This window comes from Pan paniscus, chromosome X, assembly GCF_029289425.2.
Source record: "Pan paniscus chromosome X, NHGRI_mPanPan1-v2.0_pri, whole genome shotgun sequence".
NCBI classification, from domain to species: Eukaryota; Metazoa; Chordata; class Mammalia; order Primates; family Hominidae; genus Pan; species Pan paniscus.
In genome coordinates, this window is record NC_073272.2 from 57,021,001 (window position 1) to 57,038,929 (window position 17,929).

General features: G+C 38.6%; 1 protein-coding gene across 4 annotated transcripts in view; it reads left to right on the forward strand.

Moving 5' to 3' along the window:
- FOXR2 (forkhead box R2) overlaps positions 1-17,929 on the forward strand; it is a 135,022-nt gene that overhangs the window by 77,493 nt on the left and 39,600 nt on the right. For 3 of the 4 annotated variants that reach the window (XM_055106430.2, XM_055106434.2, XM_055106432.2), the window contains exon 3: positions 17,489-17,547. The gene's annotated coding sequence lies outside the window, so the exon portion shown is untranslated. Of the gene's footprint in view, positions 1-17,237; positions 17,548-17,929 lie in introns of those variants that run through there. The other variant, XM_055106431.2, reaches the window with a different exon arrangement.

Genomic DNA, 17,929 nt, shown 5'->3' on the forward strand with positions numbered 1-17,929 from the left:
ATCAAATATATATAGCATTTTGTATGTTAATCATGCCTCAATAAAGTAGTTTAATAAAAAAGAGGGTGGAGACATATTAACCAGTGAAATATAATAGAGTGCTAATAAATAAACCTTTGCATATATGGTCAAATGATTTTCAACGAGAGTGTCAAGATCATTAAGTGGGGTAAACGCAAACTTTTCAACAAAAGGTGCTGTGAAAGCTAGATATCTACTTGTAAAAACATGAAGTTGGACCTTTACCTAACACCATATACAAAAATTAACTGAAATGGATCAAAAGCTTATGCATAAGAGCTAAAACTATAAAAACCCTTAGTGAAATATAGTGGAAAAGCTTTATAAAATTTTCTTTAAAATTTCATAAAAATCACAATTTTTTAAATTCTACTTTTCTAATTGACTAAATGATACAGTCCATTTAAAAGACTGCCACTCTCTCATTTAAAGCTTATGCAGAGAAGCCTTCTTAAACCATGCCAGACCAGACGTTTCTCCCCCAAAAAGATAGAGCCCTAGCCCATGCAAGGGCTATCCACTGACAACTCAATGTGCAGTGTAAAGTGCTCTGGGTTCAGTGCATCCTATCTGTCCCCTGACATAGTTGGCATCTACTGTTGTTTGATGCTAGTGAGCTTGAGCATTTGATTTCCTGGGACTGTTGACTGCTATTAATTGTCTGTTTACCACATAATTCTATGTACACGCCCAAAGGGAAGAGGGAACCCAGAGGCTGATTCTTGGGAGAACATCGGGTGAAACAAGTCTAAAAACTTTCCTTCAAGGTCTGAGTAAATTCTAAAAGGGGAGAATGATGTAGTGTCTGTGTAAAATATTAAAAATTTAGCATAACATTGCCCCAAAAAGGAGAAACAGTAGTTTACCCATCAACATAAAATGCATGAGTTATGAAGTATAATAATAACTTGGCGGTTGATAAAATTCATTTTCAAATTATGTTTAATTAAGAAATTAATATATACATCATGAAATGTAAGAATGGGAGTAATTGGTTTACAATAGACTAGAAATAAAATTACCAAATAAAGCACAAAACCAAAACTGTCTCCAAATTGTGAAAAGCAGCCCAAACTACTCACAAAATTTTACATGATTTTCTCTACTAATTCTTAATTGTATCAAACTCATAAATAATGGCTCAAATCATTTAATTTCTATCAATTTGACCATTGTGTAATTTCACCAATAGACTAAAAGACTGTTTAGAGAATGCTCAACAAATTACAAGGCATCTCCGGCCCAATAAAGGTCAACACTTCACAAACAAGTTTATTTATTTTTTTCCAGGATACGTCCAGAAATGGTTCCTAACTTTTGGTTGTATCAGGAATACTAGACATTTTGGAATAAGAGCACTGCCCCTCCCCCATCTCTACCTCAAACCCCACTTCCTCAGCTGAATGTCATGCCCTGTTGTAGGATGATTTGTAGCCTTGGTCATTTCTTTATGTATTTGGCCATCTAATGGTGAGCTTCTGATGCTGCTGTTGAGCATCTCCTTCATGTACAAGCCCAAAGATAGTGAGGAAATAACTATCTGAGTATGGGACTACAGTTAGATAAAGACCAGAACTCTCTTTGCTGGAGTGTAGGTGCACTCCCCTGCTGTAAGGGGAGGATGACATAGCAGTGACTGAGTGTAAACAGTAGTCACAATAGGAATGTAGGTGGCTTCATTGCCAGAGCAAAGTTATTCCTTCAGGATGTGAACAACACTCTTTTTTTCTGAGCACCCATCATTTGAGGTGAATGGATGGTGGAGGCCTATCTCAATTCCAAAATTGTCTTGATGAGTCACTTCTTTGAAAGTCAAATAAAATCTGGGAATTCTAGAACTGAAAAGTATAGTAAGGGAATCAATTCTGTAAGGAATAAGTCTTCATTAAAAAGTACTGCATGGTCTTGGGCTGAGGGGAGCTCTGTAGGAGAAAGGGGGCTGTCATGGTCAGTATGTCAACCAAGGGTAACAGTGCCCTACTAAGAATAGTACCCTCACTCTCCAAATCAGTTCTCATCTATACAAACTCTGAGGTGCTCCCAATATTCATCAGGACAGTACTTACATAAGCGTTTCTACAGAAATTATGTTTCTCCATCATTATGCCTACAGGAAGTGGCACATCTTGTTAATTTGTTGATGTTAAGTTAGTCCTTATGTCTTCCTTGAAATTTCAACAGAAATGATTATCATCTGGATTTTTTTTTTCTCGAGATAGAATCTCGCTCTGTCACCCAGGCTGGAGCGAAGTTGCACAATCTTGGCTCACCGCAACCTCTGCCTCCCGGTTCAAGTGATTCTGGTGCCTCAGCCTCCCGAGTAGCTGGGACTACAGGCGTGCACCACCACATCTGGCTAATTTTTTCGTATTTTTAGTAGAGACGGGGTTTCGCCATGTTGGCCAGGCTGTTCTCGAACTCCTGACCTCAGGTGATCCACCCACCTAGGCCTCCCAAAGTGCTGGGAATCCAGGCGTGAGCCACCGCGCCCAGCCACCCTTGCCCATTTTCGATCCTCTTTATTACTATAGTCGGGCTTCTATTTTATCTCGCCATACAGGGGTTTTCCTAATTTGTTACAAACAGGTCTCTGATACTGCAACCAATTCAGAGTCCTTTTTATTAACACAGTCAAACCCCTCTGCCAGCTCCAACCAGATAAATGTCTTCACCACCATCATTACAGGCAAGTCTTTGGACAGCCCCATCCCCGTCAAGTCCTTCTTATGATTGGCAGGCTTCTAGTTAACCCCATCTATAACCAAGGTTCTTCTATTCTTTATTCAAAGGCTTCTGTTCATTCCCTCTCAACCCAGGGTATTTCTTTTCCGTAGAAGCAGGCCTCTAGGCAGTTCCACCCACGTAAAAGTTGTTCTCATTTCTGTTGGTGAATCCCTGCCTATACTACAGGATCTTTCTCTGCAAGGAGTTCTTTATTCGTCTGAGTACACACCAGGTCCTTCCATTAAGCACACGGGCAGTTCTATGCTCAATCTTACCAACACCAGAGTGGTATTCTCATATTGGGAGGCATCTTAGTAGGCCTGCCCATGGCAATTATGTATTTTCTATTTATAGGCAGTCCACTGGACAGCCCTTCCCACATAAGGGTCCTCTATCGTACAAGCCGACATATGGGTGAACCACCCACTGTAGAGTACCTCGCATTTCTATTGGCAGGCTTCCAGTTGGCTCCACCCAGCATCATAATGTCTCTTTTTCATAGGTCAGTTCACTCACATAAGTTACTATGTAATACAGGAAGGCCTGTGGAGAGCTGCGCCCTGTGAGCGTGGTACTCTTTTGCGATGGCGGATGGTCGCATGTGTCGCCATAATAGGGTATTTCTCTTCTCTTGAGGCAGTCTTCTGGTCAATTCTGCAACATCAGGGTCCTTATCATCACTACAGGTAGGCTTTTGGTAATCACCACCTATGCCTGAATCCTCTCCTCAATACAAGTAATTCCTCTGGTAGATTCCGATAACCTACAACTTGATTTTTTTCACCAAACAGTTCTCCTGAACTGCGCTCAGTCTTCCTACAAAAGATTTTTTTTTTTTGAGATGGAGTTTTGCTCTTGTCGCCCAGGCTGGAGTGCAATGGCACAATCTTGGCTCACTGCAACCTACGCCTCCCGGGTTCAAGAAATTCTCTTGCCTCGACCTCCCGAGTAGCTGGGATTACAGGCGCACGCCACCATGCCTGGCTGATTTTTGTATTTTTAGTAGAGGCGTGGTTTCACCATGTTGGCCAGGCTGGTCTCGAACTTCTGACCACAGGTGATCCGCCCAAAGTGCCTCGGCCTCCAAAAGTGCTGGGATTACAGGCATGAGCCGCCACGCCCGGCATTTTTATTATTATTATTATTTTTAAAGCTACATAGTGCTCCTTAGTATAGTTTTTATGCTATTTAAGTCCCCTGTTACCATCCACATTGATGGATATTTTAACTATTTTCAGCATTTCAAGCAGTAGTGTGGGGCGCACCCTCTCCTGTTTCCTTAATCATAGTTACAAGTGTTTTCTAGAATACATGCCTGGAAGTAAAAACGTCAGAAACTTAAGGTACTCAAATTATAACTTGTAATAAACACTGACAAACTGCCTTTAACATGGTTGTACCAGTTTACACTCTTGCAACTAGTGGATGAGAGTATTTCCTTCCATTCTTGTCAAAGCTCGATGTTATTGTTTGCATGCTTTTGTGTGTGTGTGTGTGTGTGTGTGTGTGTGTGTGTGTTTTGCCAAAATGATGGATGCGAATTGGTATCTCATAATTGATGTATTTTTCCACATTACAGCCTCAATTGAAACTCCCTGTGAACTCCTCCCTAATCCTATTCTCTTTTCTCCCTTGGCATGGTTTTACACTTTCCCTATTTATTTTTAAATAATTAAAATAGTATTGTTTTGCAGCCTTTAAAGTTTCATTTAAATGATGGCATATGGTATATATTCATTTGCTTTTTTCATTCAAAATTTTCTTTTTGAAATTAATTCATATTGAAATGTGTAGCTTGGTTTACATGCTAATATTAGTCTATTGCATATCCTTATATTTGCTATGGACATTAGGCTGTTAGCTATTTTTCATTTGTTTTGCCATTTCAAACAGTGCTGTTTTTCTGCTATATTTCTCAGTGTGCACATGTGAAAGAATTTCTCTAGAATATAACCTAAAAATAGAATCCCCAGGTTGTAAGTTTTAAGTATCTTTTAATTTACTAGCTATTTCTAATCTGATGGTGTGTAACATAACCTTATTTTGTTTTAATTTGCATTTTTCTGATTACTATTGAGGTTGAGCATCTTTTGTGTTTTCTTGGCCATTTGGGGTTTTTCTTCTGTGAACTAGCCTTTTCATATCCTTTGCCTATTCTACTGTGTTATTTGTTCTTTTCTTGTTGATACACTGGAATTCCTCTTGTGTTCTTGTTTTATGTGTCTCATAAATCTTCCTGCAGTCTGTAGTGGCTTGTTTTTACCCTTTGTTTGTTACTTCTGTCTGTATGTGTGTCCATGAGTTTTAAGTTTTATGTAATCCATTTTTTTAATATTTCTAAGAAATTCTTCTCTACTCCAAGGACACAATCGTATTTATTCGCCTGTATTCTAAAGAATACCAGTTTTAGGCTGGGCATGGTGGCCCACGCCTGCAATCCCAGCACTTTGGGAGGCTGAGGCAGGCAGATCAATTTGAGCTCAGCAGTTCGAGACCAGCCTGAGCAACATGGCGAAAGCCTATCTCCACAAAAATTACAAAAATTAGCCAGGTGTGGTGGCACACACCTGTGGTCCCAGCTACTCGGGAGGCTGAGGTGGGAGGATTGCTTGAGCCTGGGAGGCAGGGGCTGCAATGAGTCTAGATCACCACTCCAGCCTGGGTGACAGAGTGAGACCTGGTCTCAAAAAATTAATTAATTAATTAATTAAAATTACAAATATCAGTTTTGATTTTCACATTTAGGTCTTATTCATTCAATAAATATTTATTGAGCCAGGGATTCTTCTGGGCACTGGGAATACTTCATCAAAACAAATGAACAAATATAGGCAAAAATCTCAGTCTTTTTTTTTTTTTTTGAGATGGTGTCTCTCTCTGTCACCCAGGCTATTTTTTTTTTTTTTTTTGAGGTGGTGTCTCTCTCTGTCACCCAGGCTAGAGTGCAGTGGCGTGATCTCGGCATCTCGGCTCACTGCAAACTCCACCTCCTGGGTTCAAGCAATTCTCATGCCTCAGCCTCCCAAATAGCTGGGATTACAGGTGCTCGCCACCACGCCTGGCTAATTTTTGTGTTTTTAATAGAGACGGGGTTTCACTATGTTGGCCAGGCTGGTCTGGAACTCCTGACCTCAAGTGATCTGCCCGTCTCTGCCTTCCAGAGTGCTGGGATTACAGGCGTGAGCCACCGTGCCCGACCAAAAATTTCAGTCTTTATTGACCTTACAGTCTGTTGAACAAGACCATTAAATAATAGAATAGTGTATCATTTTAGGGAATAAGTGCTAAGGAGAAAAAGAGGGATAGAGAGTACAGATGATGCGGTTTGTTTCTGGACTCCTTTGTCTCTTTGGGCCTTCCCTTTGTTAATAACAGAGTTTTAATTTACTATAGCTTTATAATAAGTATAGGTGCCTAGTAGAACAAATCTCCTAATTGTATTTTCTGTAATATGTCTTAGATATTCTAGGGCTTTTGTTCCCCTCTGTAATATTGAGGATCAACTTGAAAAGTTGTTTTAACACTCTTTCTGGAATTTTGATTGGAATGCTATTCCATTTTTAAAGTAAAATGCAGAATGTTGATATCTTTATGAAACTGAGAATTTCATTATATTAGCATGGTATATCTATTCATTTATTAAGACCATATTTTATGTCTTTTATGAAGGTTTGTTAAGTTTGTTGGGTTTTTAATATTTTTGGTGAAAGACATCATTTGTAATGTGTTTTATTTTTGATTACAATTGTTCATTTGTAGCTATAAATACCTTTCTAAATGTCATTTTACTGCATCTCACAAGTTTCAGAATATAGTCTGTTCATTGCTGTTTAGGTTTGAATATCTTGTAATTTTCATTTTGAACTCTTCTTTAACAAATGAGATTTTAAAGAATGGTTTTTGATTGGGAGGCTGAGATGGGCGGATCAACTGAGGGCAGGAGTTAGAGACCAGCCTGCCCAACATGGGGAAACTCCGTCTCTACTAAAAATACAAGAAATTAGCTGGGCGTGGTGGCAGGCGCTTGTAATCCCAGCTGCTCGGGAGGCTGAGGCAGGAGAATCGCTTGAACCTGGGAAGCGGAGGTTGTGGTGAGCCGAGATTGCGTCACTGCACTCCAGCCTGGGCGACAAGAGCGAAACTCCATCTCAAAAAAAAAAAAAAAAAAAAAAAAGTTTTAGAAATTTGTAAGCATTTTTTCTTATTTTTACTATATTTCATAGTTAATTGCATTGTGATCAAAGAAAGTGAATATGTTACAGATTATTTGAAATTTTTAAGACATGGTAAATTTTGCAAATTCTTGAAAAAAATGAGATTATTTCTTGGGTGCAGGTTTTTATATATAGGTTAATCTTTAATTTTATTGGGGTTTATTTATTGGGACTTTTTAATTTGTATGGGTTTGTTTCTTGACTCTATTTTTCCTTTGGGCCTTTTGTTTTCCCTTTATAATAACGGTCTTAATTTACTGTAGCTTTATAATAAGACTTGGTGTTTGGTAGGAAATATTGCTCCACTGTATTTTCTTTAATATGCTTTAGGGTATTCTAGGGCTTTTGTTCTCCCCTATAATATTGAGGATCAATTTGAAAAGGATTCCCATTCTTCTTATTTTTTCTCTGTTTCTAATATAATAGAGGAGAGTGTAATTATGTCTTTTTTGTAGATTCATAAATGTCAACTCGTAATTCTGTCAGTTTTTGTTTTATCTGTTTTGTTGCTACCTGGAGACATGCATCCAAGTCCATGATGCACTGTTTCTTTTATTATTTTGGAGTGTCCCTCTATTGATGCTTTTTGCCTTTAATTATATTTTCTCCAATATTTAATTTCTTGATGTTTTTTCTTTTAGATGTAGCTCTTAGAAATACTATATAGCTCGATTATTTAAAAATGATTCTGGTTATCTTGTCTTTATTAGATGAAGTTAACTTTTTTCATTATTATGTTTATGAATAGATTTTGACTCATTTTTACTATTTTGGGGGGTTTTCAGTTTGTTCGTTTTTTTTTTTTCAAGACAAGGTCTTGCTCTGTCGCTCAGGCTGGAATGCAATGGCGCAATCATGGCTCACTGCAGCCTTGACCTTTTGGGGCACAAGCGATTTTCCCACCTCTGCCTGGCAAGTAGCTGAGACTACAGGCACATGCCACCACACCTGGCTAAGTTTTGTATTTCTGGTAGAGCTGGAGTCTCGCCATGTTGTCCAGGTTAGTCTTGAACTCCTGGCTCAAGTGATCCGCCTGCCTTGGCCTCCCAAAGTGGGAGGATTACAGGCGTGAGCCACTGCGCCTGGCCAGGTTTTCAGTTTAACATCACTTTTCTTGGCTTCTTTGTCCCTCATTTCCTCTGGTGCTTTGGATGCTGCAGATTATGTTCTTACTGTGTTTGTCTTTAGATTTTTTAGATGTACACACAATTAATTTTTCTAACAAAATCTTTGGTTACTCAATATTTCCTATCCTTTTAACTATTGCAAAAGCCTTAGTATTCTGGAACTACCCATTGAACCCCTACTTATTATTTTTGGACACAGTTTTGTTTTTCTTTACCCTTTTAAACACACAAAAAATCAGTTATAATTTTATAGTCATAATAAACATAGTCTGTTAGTTTCTTTCTTCATTGTTGTTTCTCTTTCCCCTATATTTTCCCTCTGGCTTCACTGCTCATATTAAAAAACATTGTTTACCTGTGAGTGTAGTGATGATCTTTGGTTAACTCTAATGACGGAAAATGTCTTTATTTTGCTTTCACACTTGAATAATTGAGTACAAACTTATGAGTGACAGTTATTTTACTTCAACGTTTATAAGTATTTCTAGTATCCATTGTTTTTTGCCCTCAGTCTAGTTGATCTTCCTTTAGAATAAAGCTTTTTCCCCTCTAGTGGCGCTTAAGATTGTTGCTTTATTATGATTTATTATTAATGTCATATAATTCTTTTTACATAAAGTGCAAACACAAGCACAACTAATCTGTGATGATAGACAAAAGAAAGTAGTTACAAGGGTGAGTGAAGTTTGGAAAGGGGATGAGAAAATCCTCTGGGGTGAAAGAAATGTTCCACTTCTCATGCTGGATGGTAGTTACATGGGTATAAATAATTGTCGAAGTTGATGAAATTGAATATGTACATTCTATGCATTTTAATGTATTTGAATTATTTCTAATTTTTAATGCTGTAGGGCTTCAGCAATTTATGGCAAACTTCTTGCAAAAAGCTCTCAGCATCCTCTGAGGCAGAGCCAATTGCTCAAACATCACGTTGTACCAAAGGTCCCAGAAGAGTTCATATGAAGCATTTGGCGATTATTTCAAAGGAATGAAGCATGGCATCTATACCTTCATCTTCTCTAAATTGCACAGCTAGGTTTGAATTTTAAAAAATTTCTAGTGTTATTGTTTTATTGCAGATGAGCCAGCAGTTCTGTGTCTGCACAGTAGCTTTATCAGTTAAAGTCTTATCAGCAATAGCCTACTCCTGACAATATCTACAATTTTCTCACTGCTGTGGGGCAATAGCTATAATTCTCTTTTCTATAGCTAGGCACACAGATAAGATACATCTGAAGTCTGTATACTAATGGTTATAAAACAAAGCTTGAGCATCTCTATGGCATATTGCACTTGAAATAATCTTGGAAATAATGAGGGAAAATTATTTTAGATAAGAAAGATATCAAAGACAGAAAATACCTGTGGCTTCTTGGAGATTATGAAAGCTGGCACACCTCAAGCAGTACCCAACTCAGCACCACTGCCATTGTATCGAGCACCCACCTTCCCTGACGCTTTATTCTTGATATTATAAGGTTTTATTCAGTGTGTCTTGGAGTGTGTTGACTTGTATTTACCCTGTTCAGTGGACTTTTTAATTTGAGAACTCATGTCTTTCTTCAAATCTGGAAAGTCATTAGCGATTTCTCCTCATTATTAATCCTTTATAATTCTCTATATATTCTTTTGAAACTTTTATTAGATAAATGTTGGAGTTTCTCAGTATACCTTCAATTTCTCTTCACTATTCTTTTGTATTTATATATACATATATATTTTTTATTTTACTTTAAGTTCTGGGATATATGTGCAGAATGTGCAGGTTTGTTACACAGGTATACATGTGCCATAGTGGTTTGCTGCACCTGTCAACCCGTCATATAGGTTTTAAGCCCCGCATGCATTAAATATTTGCTTTAATGCTGTCCCTCTCCTTGACCCCCACCCCACAACAGGCCCCAGTGTGTGATGTTCCCCTTCCTGTGTCCATTTGTTCTCATTGTTCAACTTCCACTTATCAGTGAGAACTTGTGGTGTGGTTTTCTGTTCCTGTGTTAGTTTGCTGAGAATGATGGTTTCCAGCTTGAACCATGTCCATGCAAAGGACATGAACTCATTCTTTTTTTATGGCTGTATAGGATTCCATGGTGTATATATTTCACATTTTCTTTATCCAGTCTATCATTGATGGGCATTCGGGTTGGATCCAAGTCTTTGCTATTGTAAATAGTGGTGCAATAAACATATGTGTGCCTGTGTCTTTATAGTAGAATGATTTGTAATCCTTTGGGTATATACCCAGTAGTGGCATTCTTGGGTCAAATGGTATCTGTGGTTCTAGATCCTCGAGGAATTGCCACACTGTCTTCCACAGTAGTTGAACTAATTTACATTCCGACCAACAGTGTAAAAGCGTTCCTATTTCTCCACAGCCTTGCCAACATCTGTTGTTTCCTGACTTTTTAACGATCACCATTCTAACTGGCGTGAGATGGTATCTCATTCTGATTTTGATTTGCATTTCTTTAATGACCAGTGATCATGAGCATTTTTTCATAAGTTTGTTGGCCACATAAATGTCTTCTTTTGAGAAGTGTCTGTTCATATCCTTCACCCACTTTTTGATGGGGTTGTTTTTCTGTTGTAAATTTGTTTAAGATGCCTCTAGAGTCTGGATACTAGACCTTTGTCAGATGAGTAGATTGCAAAAATTTTCTCCCATTCTGTACGTTGCCTATTCACTCTGATGATAGTTTAGTTTGCTTTGCAGAAGCTCTTTAGTTTAGTTTAAATCCCATTTGTCAATTTTGGCTTTTTTGCAATTGCTTTTGGTGTTTTAGTCATGAAGTCCTTGCCCATGCCTATGTCCTGAATGGTATTGTCTAGGTTTTCTTCTAGGGTTTTTATGGTTTTAGGTTTTACCTTTAAGCCTTTAATCCATCTTGAGTTAATTTCTGTATAAGGTGTAAGGAAGGGGTCCAGTTTCTGTTTTCTGCATATGGCTAGCCCGTTTTCCCAGCACCGTTTATTAAATAGGAAATCTTTCCCCATTGCTTGTTTTCATCAGGTTTGTCGAAGACCAGATGGTTGTAAATGTGTGGTGTTATTTCTGAGGCCTCTATTCTGTTCCATTGGTCTACATATCTGTTTTGGTACCAGTACCATGCTGTTTTGGTTCTGTAGCCTCATGGTATAGTTTGAAGACAGGTGGCGTGATGCCTCCAGCTTTTCTTTTTGCTTAGGATTATCTTGGCTATACGGGCTCTTTTTTGGTTCCATATTAAATTTAAAGTAGGTTTTTCTAGTTCTGTGAAGAAAGTCATTGGTAGCTTTATGGGAATGGGAATAGCATTGAATCTATAAATTACTTTGGGCAGTATGGCCATTTTCATGATATTGATTCTTCCTATCCATGAGCATGGAAGTCTTTTTCATTTGCTTCTCTCTTATTTTCTTGAGCAGTGGTTTGTAGTTCTCCTTGAAGAGGTCTTTCACGTACCTTGTAAGTTGTATTCCTAGGTATTTCATTCTCTTTGTAGCAATTGTGAATGGGCGTTCACTCATGATTTGTCTCTCTGTTTATCTAATGTTGGTGTATAGGAATCCTTGTGATTTTTGCACACTGATTTTGTATCCTGAGACTTTGCTGAAGTTGCTTATCAGCTTAAGCAGTTTTTGGGCTGAGATTATGGGGCATTCTAAATATAAAATCATGTCATCTGCAAACAAAGACAATTTGACTTCCTCTCTTCCTATTTGAATACCATTTATTTCTTTCTCTTACCTGATTTCCCTGGCCAGAACTTTCAATACTATGTTGAATAGGAGTGGTGAGAAAGGGCGTCCTTGTCTTGTGCCGGTTTTCAAAGGGAATGCTTCCAGTTTTTGCCCATTCAGTATGATATGGGCTGTGGGTTTCCAACAAACAGCTTTTATTATTTTGAGATATTTTCCATTAATCTCTAGTTTATTGAGAGTTTTTAGCATGAAGGGGTTTTGAATTTTATTGAAGGCCTTTTCTGCATCTATTGAGATAATCATGTGGTTTTTGTCATTGTTTCTGTCTATGTGATGGATTACATTTATTGATTTGCATATGTTGAACCAGCCTTGCATCACAGGAATGAAGCCGATTGACTGTGGTGGATAAGCTTTTTGATGTGCTGGTGGATTCATTTTGCCAGTATTTTACTGAGGATTTTCACATCGGTGTTCATCAGGGATATTGGCCTGAAATTTTCTTGTTTTGTTGTGTCTCTGCCAGGTTTTCATATCAAGATGATACTGGCCTCATAAAATGAGTTAGGGAGGAGTCCCTTTTTTTCCATTGTTTGGAATAGTTTTAGAAGGAATGGTACAAGCCCCTCTTTATACCTCTGGTAGAATTCGGCTGTGAATTGGTCTTGTCCTGGGCTTTTTTTTATTGGTAGGCTATTAATTACTGCATCAATTTCAGAACTTGTTATTGATCTATTCAAGGATTCAACTTCTTCCTGGTTTAGTTTTGGAAGGATGTATGTGTCCAGGAATTTATCCATTTCTTCTAGATTTTCTAGTTTATTTGCATAGATGTGTTTATAGCATTCTCTGATGGTAGTTCGTATTTCTGTGGGATTGGTGGTGATATCTCCTTTATCATTTTTTATTGTGTCTATTTGATTCTTCTCTCTTTTCTTCTTTATTGGTCTAGCTAGCAGTCTGTTTTGTTAACCTTTTCAAAAAACCAGCTTCTGGATTCATTTTTTTTTTTTGAAGGGTTTTTCGTGTCTCTATCTCCTTCAGTTCTGCTGTGATCTTAGTTATTTCTTGTCTTCTGCTAGCTTTTGAATTTGTTTGCTCTTGCTTTCCTATTTCTTTTAATTTTGATGTTCAGATGTCTATTTCATATATTTCCAGCTTTCTGATGTAGGCATTTGGTGCTATAAATTTCCCACTTAACACTGCTTTAGCTGTGCCCCAGAGATTCTGGTACTTTTTCTCTTTGTTCTCATTGGTTTAAAGAACTTCTTTATTTCTGCCTCAGTTTCATTATTTACCCAGTAGTCATTCAGGAGCAAGTTGTTCGTTTTCCATGTAGTTGTGCAGTTTTGAGGGAGTTTCTTAATCCTGAGTTCTAAATTGATTCCACTGCAGTCTGAGAGACTGATCGATATGATTTCCATTCTTTTGCATTTGGTGAGGAGTGTTTTACTTCAAATTATGTGATCAATTTTAGAATAAGTGCTATGTGGTGCTGAGAAGAATGTATATTCTGTCGATTTGAGGTGGAGAGTTCAGTAGATGTCTGTTAGTGTTGCTTGTTTCAGAGCCGAGTTCAAGTCCTGTATATCCTTGTAAATTTTCTCTCATTGATCTGTCTAATACTGACAGTGGGGTGTTAAAGTCTCCGACTATTATTGTGTGGGAGTTTCTTTGTAGGACTCAAAGAACTTTCTTTATGAATCTGGGTGCTCCTGTATTGGGTGCATATACATTTAGGTTAGTTAGCTCCTCTTGTTGTATTGATCCTTTTACCATTATATAATGCCCTTCTTTGTCTTTTTTGATGTTTGTTGGTTTAAAGTCTGTTTTATCAGAGACTACAATTGCAACCCCTGCTTTCTTTTGCTTTACATTTGCTTGATAAATCTTCCTCCATCCCTTTATTTCGAGCCTACTTGTGTCTTTGCACGTGAGATTGGTCTCCTGAATACAGCACACCGATGGGTGTTGACTCTGTATCCTATTTGCCAGTCTGTATCTTTTAATTGGGACCTTTAGCCCATTTACATTTCAGATTAATATTGTAATGTGTGAATTTGATCCTGTCATTATGATACTAACTGGTTATTTTACACATTATTTGATGTAGGTTCTTCATAATGTCATTGGTCTTTATATTTTGGTGTGTTTATCCAGTGGGTGGTACTGGTTTTTCCTTTCCATATTTAGTGCTTCCTTCAGGAGCTCTTGTAAGGCAGGCTTGGTGGTGACAAAATCGCTCAGTATTTGCTTGTCTGGAAAGGATTATTTTTTCTCCTTTGCATATAAAGCTTAGTTTAGCTGGATATGAAATTCTGGGTTGAAAATTCTTTTCTTTAAGAATGTTGAATATTCGTCCCCCACTCTGTTCCAGCTTGTAGAGTTTCTGCAGAGAGATCTGCTGTTAGTCTGATTGGCTTGCCTTTGTAGGTAACCTGACCTTTCTCTCTGGCTGCCATGAACAGTTTTTCCTTTGTTTCAACCTTGGTGAATCTGATGACTATGTGTCTTGGAATTGATCTTCTTGAGAAGTATGTTAGTGGTGTTCTCTGTATTTCCTGAATTTGAATGTTGGCCTGTCTTGCCAGTTAGGGGAAGTTCTCTTGGATAATATCCTGAAGTGTGTTTTCCAACTTTGTTCCATTCTCCCTGTCACTTCAGGTACACCAATCTATTGTAGGTTTGGTCTTTTCACATATTCCCGTATTTCCTGGAGGCTTTGTTCATTCCTTTTCATTCTTTTTTTTCTAATCTTGTCTTCATGCCTTATTTCAGTAAGTTAATCTTCAATCTTTGATATTCTTTCTTCCACTCAATTGATTTGGCTATTGATACTTGTGTATGCTTCACGAAGTTCTCGTACTGTGTTTTTCAGCTCCATCAGGTCATTTATGTTTCTCTCTAAACTGGTTATTCTAGTTAGCAGTTCCTGTAACCTTTTATGAAGGTTCTTAGCTTCCTTGCATTGAATTAGAACATGCTCTTTTAGCTCAGAAGAGTTTGTTATTACCCACCTTCCAAAGCCTACCTCTGTCAGTTCATCAAACTGATTCTCCATCCAGTTTTGGTCTCTTGCTGGAGAGGAGTTGCAATCATTCGGAGGAGAAAAGGCATTCTGGTTTTTGGAATTTTCAGCGTTTTGTGCTGGTTTTTCCTCATCTTCATGGATTTATCTACCTTTGATCTTTGAGGCTGATGACCTTTGGATGTGGTTTTTGTTTCGGGGTTCTTTATGTTGATGTTGTTTTCTGTATCTTTTTCTTCTAACAGAAGAAATTTGTTGGAGGTCCACTCCAGACCCTTTTTGCCTGGGTATCACCAGTGGTGGCTGCAAAGCAGCAAAGATTGCTGCCTGCTCCTTCCTCTGGAAGCTCCATCCCTGCAGGGTACTGCCCTGATGCCAGCCGGAGCTCTCCTGTATGAGGTGTCTGTCAACCCGTTTTGGGAGGTCTCTCCCCATCAGGAGGCAGGGGGGTCAGGGATCCACTTGAGGAGGCAGTCTGTCCCTTAGCAGAGCTTGAGCACTGCACTGGGAGAATCCTCCTTGTCAGTATCAGCTGCTCTCATCAGAGCTGGCAGGCAGGAGCTTAAGTCTGCTGAAGCTATGCCCACAGCTGTCCCTTCTTCACGTGCTCTATCCCAGGGAGATGGGAGTTTTTTCTATAAGCCCCTGACTTGGGCTACTGCCTTTCTTTCAGAGATGTCCTGCCTAGTGAGGAGGAATCTAGAGAGGCAGTCTGGCCACAGCCCCTTGCCAGGCTGTGGTGAATTCTGCCCAGTCCAAACATCCTGGCTTCCTTAGCACTGTCAGGGGAAAACCACCTACTCAAGCCTCAGTAATGGCGGATGCTCCTCCTTTCACTAAGCTGGATCATCCCAGGTAGACTTCAGACTGCTGTGATGGCAGTGAGAATTTCAAGCCAGTGGTTCTTAGCTTGCTGGCTCTGTAAAAGTGGGACCCCCCTGAGTGAGACCAGTTGGCTCCCTGGCTTCAAACCCCTTTCCAGGGGAGTGAATGGTTCTGTCTTGCTGGGGTTCCAGGTGCCACTGGGGTACAACAAAAAAAATCCTCCTTCTTCTAGTTTGGTGTCTGCCCAAACAGCCGCTCAGTTTTGTGCTTGAAACCTAGGTCCCTGATGGTGTAGGCATATGAGGGAATCTCCTGATATGCAGATTGCAAAAACTGTGAGAAAAGTGTAGTATCCGGGTCGGATAGCACATTCCCTTGCGGCTTCCCTTGGCTGGGGGAGGGAGGTCCCCAGATCGTTGCATTTCTTGGGTGAGACGATGCCCCACCCTGCTTCCACTCTCCCTCTTTGGGCTGCACCCACTTCCTAACCAGTCCCAATGTGATGAACATGGTACTTCAGTTGGAAATGCAGAAATCACCTGCCTTCCTTGTTGGTCTCTCTGGGAGCTGCGGACCAGAGCTGTTCCTACTTGGCCATCTTCTCAAAGGCCCTTATTTTTATATTTTTATGACTACTGCATGTTGGATGTTCTTTAGTACTCTATCTTCCAATTAACCAATTTACTCTTTGACCATGTCCAACTGAGTTTGTCTCATCTATTGCATTCTTTAAATTTCAGTGACATTTTGTATTCAACATTTTTAATTGCTTTTTTATTTCTATCTGTATTGCTTTCCTTGCATATATTTTATTATATTCACTCTTTGTTGCTTTGACTATACTGACCATACTTATTTTATTATCCAGGTGGCTGTATAACATTATTGTTTTCTCGAGTGAATTCATTACCTAATTTTTCTTGTCATTAAATTTCTTCATGTATTTTTGGGATTTTGGTTTTCTGCCTGATTTGAATGGATAGTTTTGGTTCTCCACCTCTTGCCTACCTTTATTCATTAGCCTGTGTTCCCTCAACCCTTTCTAGAGGCTTTTTGGTTGCTTTCTCTCAGCACTCCAGGCTTCAATCCACTACCACATTTCAGAATGAAAGTTCTGAGTTACTGTCTCATGATGTTACAGAGAATACTACAGATCCAGTAGAATCAGTTACAATAGCTAGTGGGCTTGGCCCAAATTCTGGTTGCAAGGTTTCATCAGTGATGATCTTCTTTCCTAGACCTACAGTTTGCCAGGGTTTGGCAGCAATACTTTTTTAGCTTCTTTTCACAAGCAGAGGTAGTCCCTAGGATGGGGCTAGAATGCCACTGAATTTTGGTCTCCTTTCTTCCCCCACCAATAAAAAAAAATAAAAACTAAAAAATAAAACTCTGAACTTTCAATTCCTGCTTGAAAATCCAGAGTCCAGCAATCCAATGGCTTAGTTTCACTCATTATTTTGCTTTTTTCTTGTCTAGTAAGATGCTTTTTTTCCTTATATTTTGAGCTTGATTTTTTTATGGTCTATCTATCTGTGTAATTTTATTCCTTATATATTTGGAGCAAAAAGAAGAGGGTTCCTAAAGTGTATTAAATCAGCGTACCAAATTGACCTGGCCATAATATGTGTTTAATATATGTATGTTGGTGTGACTTGTCCTGAGAATAACAAAAAGCAGCTGAGATTATGTGAAACGTGTACTGGACCTAAAATCCTGACTCTACTCTCTGTATTCTGTATGTTCCTGACATGCCATTTAATTCATATTGCAGAATAGATTCATTACATTAAGCTGTGCAAAACTTGACCCAGGATATAGCCATCTCCGCAAGGTTTTTATCTGATTTTATGTTTTCTTTTTTTTTGCAGACAGTCTCCTTCCCCTTTCCAGGCACTTGAGGCTGAACCCTTGGAAAGAAAAACAAGCAGTAAGTGACAATTAACAAGGGGTTATTGCCTTTTAAAGCATCTCAGAACACTTGATAAAAAGTATTCCAAATAAAAAGGTAATTTTCTCCCGCAAATTCAAAACTCTCGAAGCCTTGGAATAAAGTAAGACTCCAAATTTTGTTGGATTGAGGATTTTAGTTCAAATCGCAGCTCCTAAAGGATTAAAATTCAATCTGAAGACTCCCAAGTAAGCTTTCCATGCATAGTTATTAAAATCAATCCTCTTTGTTTGTCACTATCATTTCTGTGTGATATATTCAAGTTTAAGAACCAGTGTTGCCCTTAGAATAACATAACATAATAAAAGTTTACATTTATGGAACACTATAATTGTCAAACACTAAACTTAGACCTTGATAT